Source organism: Leiobunum rupestre, chromosome 7 (assembly GCF_980474605.1).
Source record: "Leiobunum rupestre chromosome 7, qqLeiRupe1.1.hap1, whole genome shotgun sequence".
Lineage (NCBI taxonomy): Eukaryota > Metazoa > Arthropoda > Arachnida > Opiliones > Sclerosomatidae > Leiobunum > Leiobunum rupestre.
This window is the reverse complement of record NC_143390.1, coordinates 39,851,299-39,859,636: the sequence shown is the minus strand read 5'-3', so window position 1 is coordinate 39,859,636 and position 8,338 is coordinate 39,851,299.

The following is an 8,338-nucleotide window of genomic DNA, read 5'->3' as shown; positions in this document are numbered from 1 at the left end:
TCACGTATTTTAATTATTGGCACACGTCGTTGTGGCCTGCCCGCCATGATTGATCATGTTTTGATGGTGTGTCATGTTAATCTTGTAATACACCTACTTTTACAAAATCTCTTTTAGAAGCGTTCCTATTTCTTGTTTTTGCGCTTTATTATGGTAAACGGGAGCGCCAATTTCCACAGCTGGGACTTTCCCCTTTAAACTACTCGGCCTTTTTTTCGCCCGCTATTTTGGAGAAAGCTTTCGTATTGTGACCGTTGTAGCTGTTGTCGTAAAGGGTGCCCTTTCGATTCCGTTATGATCTGACTCGCGCAAAACAAGGTCCCGGTCAAGTTGACCAAAGTCACCACTAAACCCGTGGTTTGATACACTGCTCAAAAATTAGAATTTCAAAAATCTTATGGGTTCCTAAAAGATTCTTTTAAAGGGAATATAACCTCGAGTCGTTTTTTATGCTTTTTTATGTAAACAATTTTGGCGGAAAGTCACTAAACAGCGCCAAAAATATCTAAGGTAATAGGAGGGAGCGGTAAATGGTCGAAGTGTGGTGTTCCACACCTAAAACTTGAGGTTATATTCCCTTTAATATTACCGACTTATTTTAAAATTCAGAAATTCTTTGAATCATAAGGTCCCCATAAGCAAAGGTCTAGGCCAAATTTTTGACGATCACATACCCGTTATTAAGAGGTAGGTATTCAAAATCTGCACCTCCTAGTGGTTATGTTCTCAACTAGGCATTTCCCCAAATGAATTTCGCGCGTTGCATGACGAATGCGCAGAAGGCGTGCGCGAACGTTTTTAAACGCGGGAGAAATCTAAGCCGCGAGCCCTTAGCACCGTAGCCAAGGCTTATTCGCTATTTTATTGCTTTAAAGGTTAAAATTAACACTTATCTTTGCAAAATGATTCATCAGAACCTAAAACTGGCTATTAGAAATAAAAATTGCGTTTCTGAAGGTATTTATTTTTCAAATGTGAGATTTAGACGCGTTTTGTGTGGCATTTATCAACCCGAGCGTGTCTGCTCTACCAAGTAAGATAATATTTTAGATGTTAATTATCTTCTCGCATGGACAACGCCGTTAACATGGGCCCTATGGTAGACCAAGAGGTCGGGGATGGTTAACTTTCATTCAATAGATAAAGCTCTCAAAACGTTTTGATCAAGTAATTTATATTTCTGTATTATCCGATTAATTTTTTTTATAAATTTGTAAAATTAATCGGAAAACGACGTTTTTTTCGATAAAAAGCTCAAATTTTACGAATAATACATGTTTTTTTTAATCATTTTCCGAAATATTAACCGGTAAATTTCTTTGTTTACATTTTTCCCCCGAAAAAAATCAATTTAAACATGGATAATGATTAACCGTCCCCGACCTCTAGGTAGACCTTTGCTTATGGGGACCTTATGATAGCTAGGAGCAACAAACACAAGGAGAACGCAGCTAGCCTTTAAACACGCTAACGAAGGGTTGTGTACGAATTTCATTGGACGAGCGTCACGAGCCTTTACGCTGAACGTTTTACGGGCGGGGGGGAAGGCAATTTCCGAATTTTTCCCTTCCGACGGCAGCAGGCGCTAAAGCGTCTAGCCAATGAAAAATGTACACAAGAAAATCCACGACTTTTGACGGGTTGCGTTCTCCTTGTGTGGGGTGTTGTGTTTGTTGCTCCTAGATGAAAGGCTTATGTTTGAACATATAAAAACCATTAAAACATGAAACAAACTAATTCTAAAATCTGCTTAAAATCGTTGTAAAAATCTAAAAACCCATTGCAAAATCTTAAAATCTGTATGAAAATTTCAAAATCATCAAAATGGCACCCTAAGTCGTAATGACCTTTGTGGATCGTTATTCCGCGGCCAACTTGTTGGCGGGCTCGAGTTAAGGCTGGCGGCCATACGAGATGCGAAGTTAAACGTTTAAAATTGATGATTTTGGAAAACCCGTATAAACTAACCTTTAATTAATGCTTTATTACGTAGTACGTAGCGTAAGCCTTTTTTGAAATAGGTCAGTGTCTGCTTCGCCAGTTTCAAAAAGAAAGGAATCGAGTTGTTCGTCGAATCAGCCCCGCCTGGCCCTGCTTACATTATATACAAAACCCACCTTTCGCTCGCTTCGTATATTTTTAGAACCTCGTAGATTGCTCATATAACATCGACGAGATGACGAAACGTCGGCGATTTTTATCTCCGAACGAAAAAAAAAGAAACTTAAGCACTCTTAAGAAATCGTCGATAATCGCTTGTTGAGCTCAATTAAGAAATCGTCAAGTTGTTATTCCGAAGACGCGATGATAATGTCATAATTAGAAAAGGCATTTCGCCAATTGAACTGTCATTCTCCTTCGAGGAGTTTGCCGTGGGGGGAGTGACCGTTTTCTGCAGAAATCGAAAGGCTGGCGTCTGCTAGCTTTGACCCGAGGACACGCGGTGCCAAGTTATTCAGTTTTTAAAAGATAAAAAGTCTCCCCAAGACACTCTCTCTTTCTGGCTGACTTTCTTCCAATAAGTGGGTCAAATTGATACCTTTTAATCTTGTAGTTCGATATCGGTCCTACTTAATTGGAGCGATGCGAAGTTTACGTGCGCGTACGAAAAAGAACGCGTAATTTTGAGGTACGAAGTTGTTATATAGATTATTTCTATAAATTATGCTCGCTTATTTTTCATTAAAATTAGGTTGGCTCTTTTTTATTATTATAATACAAAATCGTATCTGGCATTTTGAAGAGGGTTTCGGGTGAACCGTTGACCCCTAAATAGCCCGCCAAATATCAGGAAAAATTGTTGAAATCCCTGATCTCTACAATTATTACAGTCATATGTACAACATTTGTTAATGCTAAATCTGTAATCAGCGGTGAAACTTCTCCTTTTAGGGAATTTCATATCTGATATAGGTCTACATTACGCCCGACTTTGAACAAAATCGGCAATAAATACCTCGGTTACTCTCCTTGTGAGTAGAGCATTTGGTAATCCTAAATCTGTAATCAGTTACGAAATTATTTCACTACGGTCAAAGCTACAGGCCTGTACACCGATTACCTGCTTACGAAACTGAGTGCAACATTTGTAAATGCTAAATCGGTAATTAGTTACGTAATCACTTTAGTATAATTAAAGCTACAGTCCTGTACACCGATTACTCGAGGTGTCTCGCGCAATACCATCGACTACCAAAAATAAAAACCATTAATTTAAAATAAACGTTCAATATAAATAAGGATAAAATAACACCTTCCCCGTTCGTAACCCTGAAATTTGTTAATTAATTTTGAATTGTTATCCACTAAAAAATGGGTGCAGTTAGTTTGAAACAAATTAGGCGCAGGCGGATCGATGACGGAGAGAGCTCCTTGGATCACGTTATTTCCAAATCGGCGTGTGGGTTGAGGCTACGCCGTATAAAATTTAAAAGCATTTTTTTCTTTAAATTTCTAGCCCCGATTTCCGAGTAGGTATCTAATTAAGTTTATAGCCTATACGATACGTGAATCACATTCAATATGTATTTAATTTAACCCGTTTCTCGACTCGGTGATTAAATTTTCGCCAAGTGCTAATTCACCAATTTCGATATTTGATAATATCGTTATATGAAAATTTCTTCGGGATAAAAAATGTTGGGAGGGAAATATACCTTTGAACGTGTTAGTTCTTTCTACAAAATTTATCGTTTTTTTCTCTCGAATTTTAGCAACTTTAAAAGTGTCGCTTAAACCGGTGTTATCAGCCTGTTCTCGCGCCTGGAAGATTCTTGGTACATTGGCGATTAAAAATAGATAAATCTTGAAGTTCTTTTTAAGGTATGGCCTACGATTCCGGTGTTTATTTCGCTGTTAAAGACTTTTTATTATTTCACCCGCAACGTTTTTTTATATTCGTATTTTATGACAGTAATCCTCGTAAGTTTAATCTTTGGGTAGATTTCTGCCGGTGTGGAAAGTTGCTTTTCATCGAGAGTTAAAATCGGTCGAAATTTAAAAGCTCCGGGCTTTATCCGAATCATTTTAGTGGTGTCTTTTTCGTCGAAATTTTTTTCTTTAGCCTAGATTTCGTTAAAGTATATATCATTATCATTACAAACGTTTTATTATAAAGTGTATCGGGACTGTATTGGACGCTGGCGGGGTTATGTAGTATTGTCTAGCTTCGGAATGCCTCTAGGGATTTTTTTCTGGTATCACTGATGTGTAATAAGTGAGGCCCGCGGGTCGCGTGTTAGGCGCGGATGGGAGGCGTCTGCGTACATAGAAGAGAAAGCCGATAATTCTCTTGATATCCATAATATTACGCAAATAATGAAAAAAATATATCCTTAATTATTAGAAAGAGCCTCGATGCTTTGACACAATAAAGTTGGCTGAGTTTCCACGCCCTGAGATAATATTGTAAGACACCTTCCACCTTTAATAAGACGCTAAATCGCTTTCCAATATTTGCGCTCTCTATAACAAATAGTTCCAAACATATCATTAAAAATTGGGAAAATTAGAAAAGGGCGGTGCATTATTCAGTCGCGCTAATTAATTTTGTACCATTCGTTTTCTTAAGTATATGTTAAATTTATGTAAATTAGTAAAATGTTAAGAATAAATATATCTTAGGTAGTTTGATTCCTAGTAATGTTTTAGCAGTTGATATACATTCTAACACTCGCGGGTCAACGCACCAGATCCGCAGAGTACCCACAATTCTTTAGCCTGGTCCCTAAAGCGATGGGCTAGCCACTTCTTTAAATTCTGCACACCGATTACAACGAGTACAGCCTTTGATAGTGCTAAATCTTTAATCTTGTACACCGATTACTGATAGTGTTCAGCCCGTCGCCCTAAAGGATAGATGGTTTCTTTTCGCCTGTTAAAACGTTTTATTCGCCTGTTCCGGGAATGAGAATTACTTCGCCCCATAAACTATTCGCTTGTTCCGGAGTATTAGGGCTACTCTTTTTACTCCTTCTGTAAATGAGGTGTAAAGCTGGTTTTCCACTAGCGCGCGTCATAATGTTATTTTCTTTACGCGCGTAAAAACGTTGGAACGTTTCAAAGCTGAGAAACGCGTCGTTGCGCGCGCCAGTGGAAAACAAGCTTAAAGGAGTAAATAAGATTTTGTCGTCTGCTAGCCAGAATTAGTCTGCTCAAGGAGGATAGGAAGGGAGGCGAAGTATGTTGTCAGAATTTATAGCCCGCTGTACCGGTAAAATCAAGAAACCACACCAGCGGAGGCCTATCATCAGAATGCCCTACGCCAGCGTCCACAAGCCCGGACAGGTGACAAAACCAGCATGGGTAGCAGAACCCCACTACTGATGGTCGCACCCTCGACGCAAGCCGCTCAACCCAGTAGAAGGTGCAACAATGGGACGACCAGCCCGCCACTTCGCACACAGCAGTGGGATAGAGAACGGATGCTCTAGCAACTCCGGCCGACCCCCCACCTACAAAGGCAGGGAGCCAAGCCCTTTGGAGAGAGCGCCTAAAGGGGAACGGCAGGCACGCAGCAGCCCGCATAACCCGGCACAGCTGGCACCGGAGATCCCGGTGGGCCCCAAAAGGCCGGGAGATGGGTCCGCCGCGCCCTCATACGGAGGCCCGCAGCCCCACAGCAGGCAACCCAATCCGCCGAGGCGGCCAGTTTGCCCGGCCCCTCTCCATTAGCCCGGGCCGAAGCCCAGTATCCAGCCCACACCTGACCGAAGTCGGAGGTTGGAGATAGGACCCTTTGGACGGAGCTAACATCTCCCAGTGCGCCACCGCCCTTACGGGTTACAAGAGCCGGACCCCGACTCCCCGGGAAAGCCACCAGTTATTGCACACTCCGACCCCTTGAGGGTAAGAAGCTTAGCGCGCGCTCGGCGGGAAAATTTCGGAAAAATGGCGGCAAGATGGCGGCCGCTACGCTACGTGTTGCCACCATTTTTCCGAAATTTTCCCACCGAGCGCGCGCTAAACTTCTTAAGCTTGTTTTAAACTAGCGCGCGTCATAACGTTATTTTCTTTACGAGCGTAAATACGTTGGAACGTTTCAAAACTGAGAAACACGTCGTTGCGCGCGCCAGTGGAAAACAAGCTTTACAAGGATGCTGGCGCATTCATCCCTCCTAGGCTCCTACTTCGCCTCCCTTCCTATCCTCCTTCGTCTGCTAAAAAGGCCAGAGGCAGCCATTTTGGAAAAACGTTTTTACTCCGACTCAAACTATTCGCCACCACAGAATCGGAGTAAAATGACGTCATAGCTTTACTCTTCTTACAAGAAAAAAGAAACCACCTAGTATGCATCATCAGCTTCAATTATTTTTTGTATTTTTATTCCATGGCAGTTTACTAAATGGTCAACGTTATAATCAGGAAGTTATTTATGTGTTAACTTGGACATTTTTGAAAAACATTTCTGGTCAACACGAGTTTCTCCGTGTGGATGAGAAAACATTTCCACAACGTGTTGACCACACAAACACTTTTGTCGGCGATGTTTGTTCTGACTCAGGCTTAGCTTCAAATATTTAAATCTAATAATTTTTGTACACATCCTTTTGATTACACAAAACTAAATGCTGATATTTATGTAAAACACCTTAATTAATATAATTTTACATAATTTGTAATAAAAGAGGCATTGTTTGAAGAATTACTAGCAATTTATTTCGACGGTTAAAGTGCGAAAGCCAAAATCTCGACAACTTTTCGTTCAGCGTGTGAATAAAAACGCAACGTGTTTGGCGAACCAAAGTCGAAAACTATGCTCACCAACAAAGTTGAGTAAAAATGTCGGCTCGTACGAATATGCCTTGAGGAAGACAGTGGTCGCCCTGATGATTTTCACAAAAACGGGTGTAGGTTACAGCCCAGATTTTCTAACTCGCTTGGCTCGAATTAATGTTCACTTATCTTATTTTTAACCATCTAAAAATAATTTACTCGTAACTAAACCAGTTTCACGAAGAATATTATACATTCTCTAAGAACTTCAGCCTGAGAACAAATCGAAATTTCTTAAATCAGTTGTCTAATAAGTTAATTTTACCAAGCCCGTTTCTTGGCAATGAAGTCTCAAACAATCTTAAGTTTTTTACTCTATGATTTTCTGCTATAACATAGTACACAAAGTAAGTTTTGGGATAATTAAAAATTAAGTCAGACTTTGGGATGGGATAATTATAAACTAAGTCAGTTTTAGGGATCTGAAAATCAAAAACTAAGTCAGTTTTAGCCTAAAACTGACTTAGTTTTTGGGATATGAATATTAAAAACTAAAGGTAGTGTAAAATTCATTATTTACGGTAGATCACAGAATTTCATGTTCATGTTAACAGGCTTAACAGAAGCTAAGAATGATTGTCGTTAATTTCTGGAAAAACAAGTCTTTAGCATAAATGTATTAATTTCAACCATGAATATCGAACCGCATTAGGTAGTTTGTGCTCAGTCGCTAGGATGGGAGGGTTATCGTTATTATGACGTTGGTCACGCATCGCCACTCGAAAACTTTTGATGGTTAGTTTCGTTGCCGAGGCTTAGCGCGAAATTTATTTAGTAAATTTTAATAAGCATCTTTTGTATTGAACGAAAATAGGTAAAAATATTAAAAGCAAGTACCTTCATTTACCATTATCAATTGATTTTATAGTAGTAGAGATATTTTTCTAAGAATTATGGCTAATTTTGTTGGCCGATTATAACGCACAACCCCGGAAACGTTTTGCGCCTGTCTCCTGATTGGCTTTAAAGTGATGACGTAATAATAAAACGCTGGAAGGCAGCTCCAGATGATAGAAATTAATACATTAAACTTCACTTAAAAAAATATTTTATGTAAGAAAAGCCAGTAATACTTATCAACTTGACACACCCCAAGTTTTCTACTTATTGGGTTACAATTTTATCGGAGTCGGCGTCAGGGAGGGGTTAAGTTTCCCTTATTTTCGTGTGCTAAACAGACGCTGTAAATTTAATAACGTCAAAATGGTCGGTTTAGCAAATGAAAATCCAACAGCTAAGTAATTTCTATCATTGACCGCTAGTGGGAGCTATATTCTCTGAAAAGACTGACAGGAATTTTAGGTTAGGTAGGCGAAGTATTTATTATTAATTTCTTTTTGGACCCTTAGAAGGATTTTAAGGGTCCCCAATTTTTTTTTGGACCCTTAGAAGGATTTTAAGGGCCCCATTTGATTTCTAAAAGCTAACATAATATGGAAATTTATATACAAATTAAAAAAAAATTCCCCTTATAAAAATTTTCTATAAAAAGGTTACCCTCAAAATATTTCACTCATTTTACATTTTGGGAACCTCCTTTGTGGGCCCGCTTGAAATTTCGAAG